General features: G+C 36.9%; 1 protein-coding gene across 4 annotated transcripts in view; it reads left to right on the top strand.

Annotated features, from left to right (window-relative positions):
* Positions 1-18,490, top strand: part of LOC131425765 (uncharacterized protein DDB_G0283357) — a 505,552-nt gene that overhangs the window by 137,357 nt on the left and 349,705 nt on the right. The window contains exon 2 of one of the 4 annotated variants that reach the window (XM_058587905.1): positions 14,584-14,693. The exons of the other annotated variants lie outside the window; for them this stretch is intronic. The gene's annotated coding sequence lies outside the window, so the exon portion shown is untranslated. The remainder of the gene's footprint in view (positions 1-14,583; positions 14,694-18,490) is intronic. 4 annotated transcript variants of the gene reach the window in all.

Here is an 18,490-nt window from a genome sequence, read left to right as displayed (position 1 = left end):
GTTTCGCATTTTGTGTTTCAAATTTTATATTTTATATATCAATTTTCGTATTTTATTATCGTATCTCGTTTCTCGTAATCCGCGTTTCGTATTTCTCTTTCTGTTTTATGTTTTTCGTTCCATCATTCATTCGTCTTTTTGTTCAATTGCACCGATTCACTCGAGTTTATCCGTCAGCATAATTTGTCTTTATTATATCATTGCGTGTAGTGTTTCTAACATTTTGTGATTCAAATTTCGTTGTTCTTTCGTTCTTTAGCTCCTTTAGTTCCTTATTTTGTTGTGTTTGATATTGCGTTATTTTGTTCTTTCGTTCTCAAATCTTACATTTTTTGGTTATAGTGTTTTCAATATTTCATATTTCGTGTTTCGCATTTTGTTTTCCGTATTAAGTATTTCGTATTTCCTTTCCGTTGTTCTTTTCTGCATTCGTTTTCTCTTTTTCTCCATTATTTTTATTCTTTAGCTCCTTCATTAGTTTGTTATATTTGCTAGTTCGGTATTTCGTTATATCGGTATTTCGTAATTATATTGATTCGTAATTTCATTTACCGTTCTTTGATTAACTTGTTGTGTTTGCTATTTCGTTCTTTCATTTTTTCCTTATTTTTAGTTCTTTTGTTATTTTGTTTTCCATCTTTCATATTTCGCGTTTTGCACTTCGTTTTCCGTATTTTGTATTATGTTTTCAGTATTTCGTATTGCGTTCTTTCATTCTTCTCTTTATTTGTTCTTCAGTTCTTCCGTAATTTCGCTCTTTTACTCCTTCATTATTTAGTTATGTTTGCTATTTTATTCTTTCGTTAATCGTTGTTAATTCTGTTATTTCGTTATTTCTTTTATCCGTTACTTCGTTCTTTGATTATTTAGTATTTTTTTCCAAATTTCACAATTCGCGTTTCGCACTTCGTTTTCCGTATTATGTCTTTCGTATTTTGTTTCCCGTATATCGTATTGCGTTCTTTCGTTCTTCGGCTTATTTGTTTTTTCCTTCATTCGTAATTCCGTTCTTAGCTCCTTTATTATTTTGTTATGTTTACTATTTTGTTTTTTCGTTATATTGCTATTTCGTCATTATGTTATTTCGTTATTTTGTTCTTTTGTTCTCTCATTTTTACAAATTTTTTTATTTCGTTTTTTATATATTTATTTCGCGTTTCGCATTTTGTTCTCCGTATTACGTATTTCGTATTTTTTCCGTCATTCTTTTCTTCATTTGCTCTTTCGTTCATCCGTAATTTCGTTTTGCTTTTTGATTATTTCGTTGTGATTGCTATTTCGTTAATTTGTTTTTTCGTTCGCTCATTCTATCATGTTTTCGTTATTTCGATTTCTATATTTCATATTTCGTGTTTCGTACATCGTTTTCCGTATTACGTATTTTGAGTTTTGTTTTCCGTTTTACTTTTGTTTATTTGTTCTTTTGTTCTTCTGTAATTTCACTCTTTAGCTCTTTTATTATTTTGGTTATGTTTGCTGTTTCGTTCTTTCGTGATTATGTTATTTTGTATTTCTTTTATCCGTTATTTCGTTATTTTGATTATTTTGTTGTGTTTGCTATTGCATTATTTTGTTCTTTCGTTCTTTCATTTTTTTCCTGTTTTGAATTGGTTTGGTATTGGTTTTCCATATTTCATGTTTCGCATTTCACACTCCGTATTTTGTATTTAGTTTTCCGTATTTTGTATTGCGTTCTTTCGTTTGTGTTTTTAGTTCTTCCGTAATTTCGTTCTTTAGCTCCTACATTATTTTGTTATGTTTGCTATATCGTTCTTTCTTTTTATCGCTACTTCTTAATAATGTTCTTTCGTTCTTTTGATTATTTGATTTTATTATTTCCTTTCTTTTGATTATTTTATCATTTTTATATTATTTCGTTATATCGTCTCCTACATTTCATATTTCGCGTCTCGCACTTCGTTTTCCGTGTTGCGTTCTTCCGTTCTTTTCTTAATTTGTTCTTCAGTTTTTCTGTAATTTCGTTTTTTATTTAGGGGTTAGCCAAATTTTGTGCTAGGGCACATAACCGTTTTTATTATGTTTACGTTTCGTCTTTGACTCATCAGTGCAGAGCAGTTCAAATTGAACTGCTTCGTTCTTTAGCTTCTTCATTATTTTGTTATGTTTGCTATTTCGTTCTTTCATTTTATCTCCAATTCGTAATTATGTTATTTCGTTATTTCTTTTATCTGTTATTTCGTTCTTTGATTATTTCGTTGTGATGGCTTTTTCGTTATTTTGTTCGTTAATTTTTTTCATTTTTTCCTTTTATTAGTAGTTTTGTAATTTCGTTTTCCATATTTTTCACACTTCGTACTTTGTTTTCCATATTACGTATTTCGTTTAGCGATCTTTTTTTATTTTGTTCTTCTGCTTCCTTTCGTTCTTCTGTAATTTCGCTGTCCAGCTCCTTCATTATTTTGCTTATGTTTGCTATTTCGTTCTTTCGTTATATTGCTATTTCGTAATTATGTTATTTCGTTATTTTTTCAATCCGTTATTATGTATTTGGTATTTCGTTATTTCGTTCTTTCGTTCTCTTATTTTTTCATTATTTCGTTTTTCCATACTGTTATTACTAGTTAGTTTGTTCATTAGTTCTTTCGATATCTTGTTATTTTGCCATTATTTCGGTTTTTTGTTGTGTCGTTCGTTCATTCGCTCGTTCTTCCGTTTTTCCAATCTTTCATTATAGTTTTTAAATGCTTTCGTTCTTTGGATATTTCGTTATTTTGATTTTTGATTCCTTCGTTCTGGTGTTCTTTCATTCTATCGTTATTTCATTATTTTGTTAGTTTTGCTGCTTCGTTATTTCGTGCTTTTGTTCTTTCACTTTTTCGATCTTTCATTATTTAATCGTTTGGTTTTTTTTATTATTTTGTTACCGCTTTTTCAAGCATTTGTTTTTTTTTGTTATTTTATTGTGTCGTTATTTCGATATTTCGTTATTTCTTTATCTCGTTATTTTGATATTCCGTTATTTCGTTCTCTCGTTCATCCGTTCTTTCGTTATGTGATTTATTTTTGTTATCCCGTTACTTCTTTATTTTTTACTTTCTTTGTCTCGTTATTTCATTATTTTTGTTTATTTAAGGGTTTGTCTGTAAGCCGTTTTTGTGCTTTGGGCACGAAACGCAAATAATAGTGTCATTATCTTTGGTTTTGTTATTGTATTATATCGTCATTTCGTTATTTTGATGCTTCGTAGTTTCGTGATACTGTAATTCATTTTAATATGTTTTTACGTTATTTTAATGTTTAATTTTTTCGTTATTTATTATTTCGATATATCGTCGTTCGGTATCGTCGTACTTCGCGTTCCTTATTTCCCATCTTCCCCACTAGACAAAAATGAATCAAATTTTGCTCCTTTTCTCTTTGAATTATAAACATTTCAGGTTAAAAGTTTCCTAAATCCCAATAAACTGCAACACACTTGAGCATTGAGTCGACTAAATTCTTCTATTGAATGCATTTTTTGGAGGTCATTTGTTTTTTAAACATCAAGCAGCAAATTTATCTTTATAATTTGCTGCTTGATGTTTAAAAAACAAATGACCTCCAAAAAATGCATTCAATAGAAGAATTTAGTCGACTCAATGCTTTAAAAATAGAATAACCTACTGTTGTGGTGTGATTCAGCTTCATGCCACTATACTAAGGCCTGCTGGCTTGGTATGAGTTTAATTAGGTAAATTATTTTCCAATGGTGTGAATCCCTCGGACTACTTTGAACGACATCCAATCCAAAGCTGAAGCACAGGTGCCAGATTCATGATTTATATTCACAATTTTGCTTCAACAATTCAACGCCATAACTGTGTCGGTTTTTGTGATACGTCACTTAATTTTTTCCACGTAAAGTAAGCTGAATCACAAAACTAGTTCAAGTAGAAGACCAGCAGCTCAAACCTTTCGATTTCTCGCAATCATCTGTTACAAAAACTTGTTAACTCAACCCTTCTTTGGTTGTTTCCGCTCTAAATTGTTGTTCATGTTCGATCAGCTTTGAACCCGTTCTTTCTCTGCTTTATCGCGCCCTCCATTGTCTCCTTCATCGTCAGAAGCGAAAGGAACAATAAGTTCTTCGGATTCGTCACGCCTTCAAATTAGCTTCTTGAATTCCACCCAATGTTCTTCTTAGACGGACAATAGTGCACGTCATGAATCTCGAAGCCGTCGAATATCGTCTAGTTTTTTTTTCGGTTCCATTTCAGTTCACTTTTGGGCTGGGTGACAAAATATTAAATTAAAAATTAATCTACCACACCGACCGTGAAACGACTCTACGGGAAAAAAAGTCTCGTCCCCGGGTTGCTCTTGCGGAAATAATCCACTGAGTGAGACATCAGTGGAAGTGTTGCCAGTTTAGAATTCAAAGGTTCAGAGTTTTCCCGGTTGATTTGTCAAACGAACTGTGATTAATGGAAAGGAATTCTGGTAGCTCTGCCTTTCGAAGACGGAGGCCTCGATTCGATTTACGACCGTGCCACTATCTTCTTATTCCGTTTGGGTCGATTCCGGTTCCGGCTGAACGGGAAGCTACTGAACCGGAAATTTGGGAATTCGATGCCATTGAAACCACAAAAACGGAACGGGAGATCGGAATCCAGCTAGCTTCAACCGGAGGATAGAAATGCGAAACCGAATGGTGGAAAACGTGTTCCAAATGCTCGGTTAGTTCCCAGAGATCCTGTAGGAGGCTGCACGCGATTCACGATGCGATGGTTTGTATTTCGTTAACTGAATCAACACAAACAGAACTGACTGCACCAGTGTTTGTAGTTCGTTAGGCCCAAAAAGGTAGTTTTTATGGTGTTGTTTTTTTTTGTTCTCTGCGTGTTCCATTCGTAATGTTTAATCTTTCCCGCTAAAACTGAAGTAAACAGAATCGCGAGTTTTTGGTGCAATGGAGCTTCGTTGCATCGCAAACTGATTAACACATCAGTCAATCCATCCGTCCGGCCGTCAGTCAGCCAACGAACGAAACACTGTCGGATCGGAATGGGGTTTGTTTGATTTTAATTGATTATTGAGCTATTTTTTATTTCCACCCGCTCGACAGTCCCGACTGCATCCAGTCCAGTCGTTGCATCTGTATGGCCTTTTTGTTTGGATAAACTGGTTCCATACTAACTAATGCAGTGCAACGGTGGGCAGCCAAACTACAGCAAAAAAAAAGTGTACTGCCAAACTTTCAAATGGGGTCGAAGAGAGTTTACAAAATATTTACTTTGCTTTCGGAATCGTTGATTGAATGAAATAATTGGATTGGTGCTACACCTGAATGCTTCCAGTCGACAGCATCAAAATTTTTTGTATGAAATCGTTCTTGTTTGCACTTTCATCAGTTATCATCTCGGCCTGTAATGTAACACAACGTGGTGTGTTTCAATTTTATTCTTTTTGTCCGAGTTTCCCAGAAATCTCGATAAATGAGTGACCCGTTGGCAGTGGAAATTTCGTACCAGAAAAGCGCTAATGAAAGTAACGTATGGAATCCTTGTAATACAGAATAAAGTAATGCATGTAATGCCTCATGGAACCTTAACCTTAAATGGTAACGCCTGTAACATACGAAAAATTGTTTTTAACACCTATAACTTTCAATAAAGTTACGCATGTAACGCTTATATTAAAAACGTGTTTAATCCACCTAGCAGTGAGATGATACCTATTTTTATCAATCCGCATGTGTTTTTTGCATGAATATTCTTCGGTGTTTAAGTTTTCATGACATTATTTTAATGACCCTCGTTTTAAGCGACAATTTGAGATTTTAATCACTCATTACTCTGTAATGTCGAAACTGCAAATCGGCTCGAATTTGAATCTAGAAGTGTGATAATCGATTAAACATGCCATGATATGTAAGTTCCACTCTAGAGTTTACGGTAATTTAAGGTACTTCCAGAGCCGGTATTCAGGAACCAGCATAACCCAAACCGATTCGTATGGCCATATGACGAATAAATTACAACAGTTTTGAGTTGAACTTTGAAGCTTTTCGGGATTGTCATCTTCTATATCGGTTTGAATTTTAAAAATTCATCATCATGTAATTCGAGAACCGGAAGTCATAATTGGATAAAATAATTAATTTTTGTATATAAGTTTGTTTTAATTAAAATTTTTGTTTCTGAAATTTGATTAGGCTTTTTTTGAGAAAACGATTGAGCTTTGAGAAACGATTTTATACTGGAACCGGAATTCTAAAAGCGGTATGGCCGAAGTCAGATAAATTCACCTGAGTAGCTGTACACTTTACATTTGTTTCAAAACATTTGAAAATCAGTTAAGACATCTTTGAGAGATCATAGCACGAATTAAATTTTTAGGTGCCTTCTGATCGACAACTGAATACCACTAAAACTGAAAAAAGTTAATTTTTTTATCGACTATCCAAATCTGCTAACCCGATAAACCTGATTAAATTATGTGGAATAGACATTTTTATACAATCCCCGAAACCGGAAGTTGGATCTGACTGAAAAGCAAGATGTTTTATAGAACTTTGAAACTTTTCATTTGAATCTTAGATGATTCTTAGATTTCATTTGCATCTTAGATCGGTTCAGCCATCTTCAAGAAAAATGAGTTACACAATTTTGATTTCGTTTCACATATCATCCTGTAGTTCCGAAACCAGAGGTCGGAACCAAACATAATGCAGGAACTTTGTTTGGGAGCATACGACTTTTCGTATGAATCTGAATTTGTAGAAAAGAAATTTTCCGAGAAAATTAATTGAAGTTATTTGTCACACACGCATTTGCTGATCTCGACGAACTGATTCGAATGGTATATGGATGTTATGTTGTTCCAGCATTTATTGCTGTAAGTAGTTTAAAACAAAATAATTAAAAAAATTCTGCCATCATCTGGTTTATATATGTCATATTCGAACGATTATGTTGCCAAAAACGAGCCGTGCCAAAATCGGTCCGAGGCTAAATGTCATGAAAAAGAATGCTGTACACAATCCTTTTGGTTCTTAGAAACAATTGTATGTAACAGTATAAAAAATCGTGTTTTCCGTTGCTCCCAAGCATTTCTTTGTCATACAGCGCTCAAAACTCCTACTGCTGGAATAGGGGGAAAAGTCGCTTACAGAAAAATTTCGATATCTCCGTTAAAAATGGACGGATTTCAACAATCTATGGCTTGTTGGATAGGTATTACCATGCGGAATCTAAGTCTGAAAACATATTCTGTTTTCAAGGTCAATTGTGACAGATACTGTCAAAAAACTGAAAATTTTGACATAAAACTTTGTATAACTCAAAAAGTAAACATCCGATCTCAAAACCATTCAATAGCGTTTTGGGTGACGGGGAGACCTTTCATTTGCGACTAGTTTGATGAAAATCGGTCCAGCCATCTCTGAGATCTCGACCTCTTAGTTGACAACACACATGCGGACACACACACATACACACACACAGACATTTGCTCAGTTCGTCGAGCTGAATCGATTGGTATATGTCATTCGGCCCTCCGGGCCTCGGAAAATTTTTCGAAAGTTTGAGCGAATTCTATACCTATTTTTTATATATATAAAAATAGGTAAAAAACGCTTGCAACGCTTAATAGCGGCTATAACTGGCAAAGAACAGTGCCATTACGTCTATAATTGACATAAAAGTAACTCATGAAACGCCTCCTAACACATTGACCCTAAAAAAGTAAAGCACGTAAGATCTAAAACCTGCAAAAAGTAACACATGTAACGCTTCGTAACAACCATAACCTATAAATATGCAGCGCATGTACCGCTTTCCAATACCAATAACTTACGAAAGAGTAACACCTGTAACTTGCTAAGAATATCGCATGTAAAGCCTAATAACACATTAACTTTAAAAAATAACGCATGTAGCGCCTGTAACTTTCGAAAAACTAACGTTTCTTCACATCTACTATTCACGCTAATGTAACGCTTCGTAACACCTATAACTTACAGAAAAGTAACGCATGTAACGCTTCGTAACGCCTATAACTTACAAAAACGTAACGCTTCGTAACGCTTATAACTTACAAAAACGTAACGCATGTGACGTTTTGTAACGCCTATAACTTACTCAAGAAATACGCATGTAACGCCTCGTAACGCCTCGTAACGCCTATAACTTACAAAAAAGTAACGCATGTAACTCTTCGTAACGCCTATAACTTACAAAAAAATAAAACGCATGTAACGCTTCAAAACGCCTAAAACTTACAAAAAAAGTAACGCATGTAACGTCTATAGCTCACGAAAAAATAACACATGTAAGATTTGGAAAAGTAGCACATGTAACGCCTCGTAACGCCCATAACTTACAAAAACGTTACGCATGTGACGTTTTGTAACGCCTATAACTAATAGATATGTAACGCATGTAACACTTCGTAACCCTTGTAACTCACGAAAATTAACGTATGTAACGCTTCGTAACGCCTGTAATTCACGAAAATGCAACGCCTGTAAGTTTAAAAGGAGTAACGCTTCGTTACGTCTACAATTCACGAAAATATAACGCATGTAACCTTAAGTAATACCTATTACTTACAAAAAAGTAACCCACGAAACGCTTCGTAACGCCTCCAATTCACGAAAATGTAACGAATATAACGCTTCGTAACGCTTGCAGTTTTTAAAAAAGTATTGAATATAACGCTTCGGAACGCCTATAAATTGCAGCAAAGTAACGCATGTAACGCCTGTATTTTTCAAAAAAGTAACGCATGTAACGTCTATATCTCACGGAAAAGTAACGCATGTAACGCTTTGTAACGCCTGTAAGTTAAAAAAAATAACTATAACTTTCAAAAAAGGAACGCATGTAACGTCTATAACTAACAGAAAAGTAACGCATGTGACGCCTCGTAACGCCTATGATTCATGAAAATGTAAGGCATGTAACGTTTCGTAACGTCTGTATTTTTCAAAAAAGTAACGCATGTAACGACTATATCTCACGAAAAAGTAACGCATGTAACGCTTCATAACGCTTATAACTAACAGAAAAGTAACGCATGTAACGCTTCGTAACGCCTATAACTTAAAGAAAAGAAACCCATGTAACACTTCGTAACGCCTATAACTTAAAGAAAAGAAACCCATGTAACGCTTCGTAAAATTCCTGAACGTATTTCGGATGGAAAGGAGAAAAAATAAGTTGCTCCTTAAGTACAAAAAGAAATATTCACGATTAGGTTTTGTCCATTTTTGTACAGTGATTTTTTAAAAGGAGCTCCATAATGAACGAAAACGTATTTACGTCAAAATGTTTATTTTTATCAAAAACTTGATGTTTTGCTATAAACTTTCAATTGGTTTAGTTGTAACTTCTTCGTTTCACAAAAACCACATATCGAATGAACGTGAAATGTTAGTTCAAAATTAAAAAAATGCAAAAAAATGTGGATGGGCGATATCAGAGACATTACCGGAAGACGTGGAAACGTACAAAATGGATAATTACACTGATCACTGTACCCACGCTCTGGAACTGAAATTCGGATCTGAATTCTGAGCCAGAATTCTGGTTCGACATTGAATTCTGATCCTGAATCTTGACACCTGGATTCCAGTCGACAGCTGAGTTTTAGTTTTAGTTACTGAAATTCGGATCCAAAGTTCAGCTCTAGAAACCAGATCCGAAGTTTAGTTCAAAAATCTTCAAAATCCAGTTCGTGAATTCAGTTACACTTCTAGAATTGTGGAACTGAATTTTGGAATCAAATTACAGACCTTTATTCAAAACCTGGATTCTGGAATGCATTTTGGAACTGAATTCTGGAAATACAACAAAATTTTGAATCTGACTTCTGCTCCCGTATTTAAGTCTTAAGTTCCAGAACTTCAAATTCAAAGCTCAGTTTCTACATTCTGAAACCGGATTCCGGAAAGGACTTGTGAAACTGAATTCTGGTTAGGCGATTGGCCTCAATTTCAGTTCCTGAATTCGGTTTCCGGTTTCGGATCTAAGTTCGAAATTCTTTTCCGAAACTTAGTTCCATAGTCCAGGTCTAACGAATCAAAATCCGGCTCTAAAAGACAGGCTCAGATTCAAGTTCTGAAATTCGGTTTCAGCTCCAGAAATCTAAAGCTCGATTCTGACTTTGAAGTCTAAATAAGAAACTGTATTTCAGATTCTAGATTTTGGATTTTAAAACTGAATATCAGAACAGAACTCTAGAATTGGATTTTGGACCTGGATTATGGTCTGAACTGAACGAGTCAACTAGGCAAGCTAGGATGAATTCAGTATTAAATGCTCAAATATTTTACTTAGAAAACACACCAAAAAATTTTAAATTTTTGCAGGTGACTTAATCCCTTATACGATATAATTTATAAAGACCTAATTTGTCAAATGACGGAAAATTTCATTTGTAATGATTTAATGTTAGATTAGCTTGAATTTAACTGGCTTCGATTGTAATGTGCATTCGGCTGGCAGCTACGACGGTATGAATTTAAATGCACGATTTACCAGCCAAGCAGATGCATGCTTCTGTGGCTCAGTCGATTCACGGACGTACTATGTGTTCCAATGATTCTCGGTTCAAGTCGCGCGGCGGTCGTTATCAGTATTCATTTTTTTAAATTTCAATGAATTTCATGTCATGGAATTTTGGAAACTATATTAAATGTTCTTCCACGTAAATTAACGTGAACTGCGATGCGATGTGCATCTAAACAGATGTAAAATCACATGGTTTTTTCAAAGTGTGAACATTTTAGAATTATTTTAGAGTTATACTACTGACATTCTATCACAAATTTCTGATCATTTCTTCGTTGACTTGATGATCTTCTTTTGCAACTGAAACTGAACTGAACCCTTGATTCTTGGACTAGATTCTACATCTGGAACTGAATTCTAGACCTGGAACTGCAACTATATATTCAGGAACAAGAAGTTTAGAACAAGATAGACAAAACAGGGTATGACAGACAGTACTGAGGAAGAAGGACAAGACAGGGCAAGACGTACAAGACAAAGCAAGACAGGTAGGGCAAAAATGGTCGAAACAGAGCAAACCAGGAAGAAACAAAGATAAACAGAATAAACAAGGCAAAACAGGGCGAAACAGATCAAAACTGGGCAAAGCATTGCAAGAAAGGGTAATAAAGGGTGATTTTTTAAGAGGCATAGCATTTGATTTAAAAACAAAAACACGAAAAGTTTGAGAAAATTAATGAAATCTTTATTGGAACGAATAGAATGATTAGTATTTTTTAATGTTTTAAGATGATGATGACCCATGCGCAAGGTCTAATTTTGGCACACTCTCTCCAACATATCGTCTGGTATGTGACGAATGAATGCTTCAACATTGGCTTCCAATGCGTCAATCGTTACTGGTTTATCCTTGTAGACATGGCCCCACAAGAAAAAGTCCAAAGGTGTTTAATCACAAGATCTAGGCGGAGAATTGACGGGCTCAAAACGTGAGATAAACTGTTCACCGAAGGCGGCTCTTAATTTGATCATTGTTCCGCATGCCGTGTGGGACGTGGCACCGTCTTGTTGAAACCACGTATCAGACAGGTACAATTATTCCATTGTGGGCAAAAAATCGTCAATCATCAAACGGTTCCCGAACAGATGCACATAACCAAATCATATCACAAGTTAACAGTTGATATGTATAAAAATTTGTGTTATTTTGAGATATTTAACAAATGAAAACGGTTGAAAGTAAAAACTTATAACAATATAATAACAAAATCATTTATGATGTTTTATTTTCATTTTTAAGACTCATGATAACGTTTAATAATTTAAAAAAATTAGTTCTTCCGTTGCTTTATATCGAACTATAATGATCAGAATTTCAAAAAACTTAACGAAGAAACCAGATTACTAAATAGATTACTCATTTAATAACAAAAAAATAATTCAACAATTTCCAAATTCCTGCTTTTGGACTTCTGTAGTTGTATCAAATTCAGTAATAATTGTGATACAAACCTTTCAAAATCTGTTACGATTTTGTTCCCTCTAGTGTCTTTTTTGTTATGATTTTTGTTTTTATAACAGCTTACCAGCCAAAAATATTTCAAACATTGTTACAAAATGTTTCTGAAATAAATTACTCCAGTTGTTATAGTTCTGTTATTACCATCTGATCGGGTAACGTTCCGTCCATCGTTACCTTTGAAGAAGTACAGCTCGATGATGCCACCGGCCCATAATCCACACCAAACAGTGACTTTTTTGTTGTGCATTGCACAGTGGGAAAAACCCAGGAAACCCGCAAATAAATCGGGAACCATGGAAAAAGGTAACGAACAAGAGTGTTTATTATGTAAAAAAAATCCAAGAAATAAAATGGAATGGTTTTTCATGGCCGCATGAATAGCCGAATGGAACAGTGTACAATGGCCGCACGAAATGGTTTTGTGGCTATTTTACCCCATTTCATGATATCTTATTGCAAATCGTCCTTAAATCTCGGTAAAACTTATTGGAAGCTTACTAAATCTAAATCACCCTTAAGTCTTAAGCGAACCAAATTGAAAGCAAACGAAAACTATCTTATATTATGTCAAAAAAGTCTATAGAATCGAATGGAAGAACCTACACTGGCTGCACGAAACGTTCTCGTGACTATTATACCCCAATTCCTCCATTTTATGGTATTTTATAGTAAATCGGTCTTAAATCTTGGTAAAGCTTATTGGAGGTTAACTAAATCTAGCTTATCTCATGTAAAAAAGTCTGTAGATTAGAATGCCAGAACCTATACAGGCCGCACGAAACGTTTTGGTGTATGTTCTTCCACTCGATTCTACAGACTTTTTTACATGAAAGTAGGGTATTCCAGAATACCGCACTCGACTTCTTTTCAAGTTACAGAGCGAATGTTATAGGAAACCCCAAAACTTCCTATACATTTGGGGTAAAACGAGCGAAGGATTGCGATTCGTGCGGCGTTAACCATTCCATTGAATTCCTTGAACATTTTTACATGAAAAACGCTTCAGTTTGTTGACCTATCTCAAATAGTTCATGAGTTACAGAATTCTTTGCGGGTTTTAATAAAGTTTTCCCACTGTCCATTGGTGGCTCTTGTAATGCCTTTGGCTGGTCTTCACTCCAGATGTGGAAATTTTGCTTGTTGACGTATCCATTCAACCAAAAATGAACTTCTTTCGTAAGTCGATTCATGATTGAATTGTAGACTAAACTGAACAAGTTTGACTATGACACAAGACATGATTCACGCGTGATCTGTCAAAAACAGTGTTGCCAAAAAAATAGGAAAAAAAAACTCCCCTTTCCAAAGATGGATTGTCTGAAGTCAAACTAAAATGAACGTTTGAATAAAATGGAATGATTTTACAGCATTTCCTTATCATAATTTTTTGTTTCGGCTTTGTTCAATTTTTTACCATATACTGTAGGTCGACCAACAACAGCTGTTAAAACGCCACAACTAGGACATCGCCCGGGCTCCGTAATTTACTTAAATCAACCCTCGCAGCACACGTCTGATGTCTGATAGCTCTAAACACAGACAACCCAAATTAAACGGAAAATTTACTGTTTACACAGGCTCCCACAACCACCTGAGTACCAGTCGGAAAGTCTGCCGGGAAAGCTTGAAACAATAAATACCGGACCTAAGCCTGGGCTCACCTTTTTTCCCGTTCGGATAAAACCAATTGGGAGCCACTGCCATAGAGCGAGCTAGATAGAGAAAGAGATAAAGATAACAAAACGGTGTTTATCACATTTCTGATTGCGTCAGAAAGTCATCCGGGCTAGCCTCACCCTCAGTGGAAGGGGTGAAATGAAATGAAAATACCGATTTAATTGATTTAGTTAGTTAAAATTCTAGAAACTCCGTCTGTGCTCAAAAATAACAAACCCTTTCCGGAATTATGTGACGAATTTCGCAAGAGGTTCGTCCCCTGTCAGTTCGCTGCTTTGACAGGCACAAACCCGGCAGCTTCTCCCCTGACCTGGGTTAAAGTATCTTAATGACGCCACACTTATCACATTTTATGAGCTGATTCTGTTTCCTTTTTTTTTTGTTTGGTTCGCCACACCACGAACCCCTGTTGATTCCCGGGCCCGTGCAAGTGCAAGGTGTGTTTAGGATTTTCTTCTCTCTATCCTGTTTCTACTTCGCCCAGAGCATACACGACGGATTCTATCCGAATTCTAACAAATCGAAAACCGTTCGTTCGTTTGGTTTTTTTTTCTTCGTTATTGCTTCCTGCCAAGCCTTAAATAGACACCGACCGGGACGACGCGACGATCGTTCTACTTGTTGCAAAACATGGTTTCGAAATTAAATTTATGACACTTCGGCTGTCTGGCAGGAGATCCTGGTTTTTCGTTTCCCCTTATTTTCTTCCGTTGTTCGAGGCTGGGTTTTCGGATGCGTTGACTACCTGTTGTGCGTCCCGAACCGGTGGTGGTCTAGCATTCCGAAGGGTGCAGCCGTCGTTGAAGGAGGTGAAACAAAAAACGATCATTATTTTTTGTTTTCTGGAATCAAACAAACTTCACAGTTTGGCATCAGAACAAATCTCTAATCTCGTATTTTTTCTTTCTGTTTATTTCGTTCTCATTTCAGGTTAGTATCGTTCGTTGAGCCCATCAACCCGTCAAGCGTTTGATACTCTCTCTGCATAACGAAGTCCGCAAACATCAACCGCCGCCCGCTCACCTCCAGATTTTAATCAGGTTAGTGTCGGTCCTAGACTAGACCAGAAACCCGTAACTTCAACTGTTGATCACTCTAGATCAAATATGTATGCAGGCACCATCAGAAACCACCTCCACACCTTTCCTGTTCGGTCCGGAACGACACCGGTTTCGATTCCGTGTGCCGAGATTTGTATCAGCTAGCCTAGGAACGCAAGCGGCTGGGGCGATACTATCTTCAAAGAAAACTTTTCCAGAAAGAGAATTTCAAATCAACCGGCACCCGGCTTCCCGGCCGCCCTGGGGATTCCTGGGAGCTATCCTTTGGACTCATGGAGAGCCAACGCAAACCGAACGACTGCCCTGCAAAATAGGAAGCCTAAACAAATAGACAATCAAATGCCGTTCTTTTCCACTGTCTAATCAAGATCTTGGTACCGAGAGCCGTATTGCGATCGGCTAAGCCGAAATACCAACCGTGAATGTGTTTTTGTTTGTGTTCGTGTGTGTGTGTGTGTGCTTCGCTGAAGTTGGAACGTAAATACCACACTTCTGTTTGGAAGGGGGAAGGGGCTTAGGTTCGGATGATTGCACTACGCTGGATTGCTTCGGGCCACCTGTGTGCCGGTGTGGGTGTGTGTGTGGGTGTAACAAACTAACCTCCTGCCCGAAACAGGAAAGCTACATACATTGGTAATGTTATCTTCATCGGTAGCAGCCAAGAGTAAATAGCCTTTGGGTTTGGTCGCGATACGATGCCGAAGAGCCTCCGAACCAAGAGGTGCGGTTGGAAACATTTGAATAAATGCTGGGCTCAGTTCCTAGACTGCTCGAAGCCACCAGGTTTCATTGAATTAGGAGGTTTCTTATTCCATCACGTCGTGAAATAGTTTTGGGATTAGGAGAGAAAATTTACACACTATTGACATGCTGAATTATTCAGTTCCAGATTTCAGACCTTAGTTTCTGTGAAACGTTCGCAATTTGGACTTGACATTCTTCATTAAATTCTGCACAGTTACTTTTGTGACTTTTCTGGTGACAGCTGTCCAGTTTTTTTGAACTCCTGCATGTTTTGGGACACTGTACCTTCCTTCCGAAAGTGGCGCTTGACAATTGCCCAATATCTTTCAATTGGCCGAAGATCCGGGCAGTTCGGTGGGTTGATGTCCTTTTCCACGAATTATACATTATTTTTTGACAACCACTGTGAAACGGAGTTGGCGTAGTGGGCTGAAGCCAAATCCGGCCAGAAGAGAGGAGGAGCCTTATGCTTTCTGTACAGTGGCAGCATTCTCTTCTTCAAACATTCTTCCTTGTACACCTTGGCGTTAATTGTGCTCTTCGTGAAAAAAATCGACGACCGCAAACCACAGGTACAAATTGCTTGCCAGACCAACACCTTCTGCCCAAACTTTTCCATCGCCACCGTGGTGTCAGCGTCGTCCAGGTTCTGGTACACCGATTTCGTATAACATTGCGGTCCGGGCAGTGCTCGAGAGTCTTCCTTGGCGTAGATTTCCCCGTCGATCAGGATGCATCCGTCTTTATTCTGTAGAATCCGGTTATACAGTTTTCGCGCTCTTGTTTTGGCCTGAACTTGCTGTACCAGGGACTTTTTCGGCACCTTCTGTTTCTTGTACGTTTTCAGGGAGTTCCGAACTTTGATCCGTTGAATTATCCCGATGCTGGTGTTGAACTGCTTGGCCAAATCCCGCGACGACGCCGATGGGTTTTTCCTGATGTACTCAACCACTTTTATGTCACGGCCGGGCTGGCTGGGACCCGTTTTCCTACCGGATCGGGGCAAATCATTCATGGAAAGGGTCTTACCGAACTTCTCGATAATATTTTTGACACTGGCGTGGTGCACTTTCACCCGTTTTGCAATTTCGTTGTACGTGACATCACTTTCTGAGCACCAAGTGTGCAGAATTTTCTTTCGCGTTTCCGGATCAATTCGACTCATCATAGAAACGATAAACCGTACCGAAACCAATCGATTGCGTAGCTGTTATTGACATGTAAACAAACATGTCACCGCAAAACACGCTGCAAAAAATTAAGCCTTTTCAGAGTAATAACTGTTTGAATGTTGCTTTATACTTATCGATACACTCCTTAATCAAGTTTGGACTTGAATTCTGGAGATCCAGAGTCTAGGTCTAGAAATGTGTTTTACAATTTTGGAGCTGGATTCTGAAAATAAATTAAGGAAATGGATTCTGGAACAAGGACCCACAATTCAGTTCCAGTTTCAATCTTAGTTCCAGAATCTATGTTCAAAATTATGAAGCAGATGTTTGGACTTGGAGCCTGGAGTAAGATTTATTCTTGAAATCTGGAAATAGAATCCAACTCCAACATCTATTTCTAGAATCTGTGGAGGGTTCGGTGTGGGGAATTGTGAAAATTTATGGATTAAGAGCACGAAAGGAATGGGTTTCGGAAGGGGTTCCGGGAGTGCTCCGTAATGGTACGCAATCAGATATATTCACAAATTCTTCCGCATTTCCAGGTGTGCAATTTCATATACAGATGTTTTTCCGGTGTGGAACTCGGTATACTTCCAATTGGGCTTCCGCCGCCACTCTTTTTGAACCAGAATTCTTGAGCTAGATTCCGGAACTGGAATCCAGTTCCAAAATCTATTTCCAGAATCCTGATCCGGCGTTCAGTTCTAGAATCTAGATCCATGAATCCATTCCATAACTTTGGACCTGGATTATGGAAATAAATTGGGTAACTCGAACTCCTATCCAAAACATGTTCCTAGAAATAGATTTTGTACCAGAATCCGTTTCCTATTTTATTTCCAGAATCCAGCTCCACAATTCAGCTCCAATTTCCAATTTTAGTTTCATAATCGAAGTCCAAAACTATGGAAGAGATATTTGGACCCGGATTCTGGAACTTAAATTTACAACTGAACTGATTTCTGCAGATGGATTTCATAAATAGAATTCTGAAAATAGATTATTATTGGAGACTAGATCTAGAAACCATTCTAGATGCTAACTGCAGAATCCATGTCCAAATATATGTTCCATAATTTTGGATACGAATCCTAAATCTATAATTGGGACCTGAAGCGAAATTCTGCGTCGGAACTAGAATCCAGTTCCAAACTACATTTCCAGAATCTCGTTCCAGAATTTAGTTCCAGTTCACAAATTTAGTCCTAGAATCCAAGCCATGATTCAGGATCAAGATTCTGGAAATGGATTTCGGAACCAGAATTCGGGATCAGGGTGTTGGAAACCAAATTTTGAGTTGATTCTAGTTCTAGTACAAGTACAAGTACACGGATCTGTTCTAAAGTTTTGGATCTGAATTCTGAAATTAAAATTAGGAACTGGAGCTAAATTCTGGGTCAGAAATTTGGACCTGGATTTTAGAGTGAAGATTTTGAAGCCAGCTCCAAAATTTATTGTCAGAATGCTGATCCCAGAATTCAGTGCCAGTTTCAATCTCAATTCCAGAATCCAAGTCCAAAATTAGGGAGCAGACTTTTGAACTTGGAGTGTGAAGTAAGATTTATTCTTGAAATCTGGATATAGAATACTCCAATATCTATTTCTGGAATCTTGATCTAAGTGTAATCCTCCATATTCATTTGGTATTTTGAACAATACGTATTCATACTCCACATAGTACACATTACAGTTGAAGCTAGCGAATACAATTGCTTTACGCTCGGCGTGGAATTGAATGTATCCAACATTGATAGTTTTAGTCAGTTGAAATGAACGCACGAGTTTCATTGGCTTCATCATTTGATTTACAAATTCATCTACCGAAGACCGTTTGTACTGGAGATCACTCTGCACGATCTG

Source organism: Malaya genurostris, chromosome 1, assembly GCF_030247185.1.
Source record: "Malaya genurostris strain Urasoe2022 chromosome 1, Malgen_1.1, whole genome shotgun sequence".
Lineage (NCBI taxonomy): Eukaryota > Metazoa > Arthropoda > Insecta > Diptera > Culicidae > Malaya > Malaya genurostris.
Note: the sequence above shows the minus strand (reverse complement) of the source record. Positions and strands in the feature narration are given on the sequence as shown.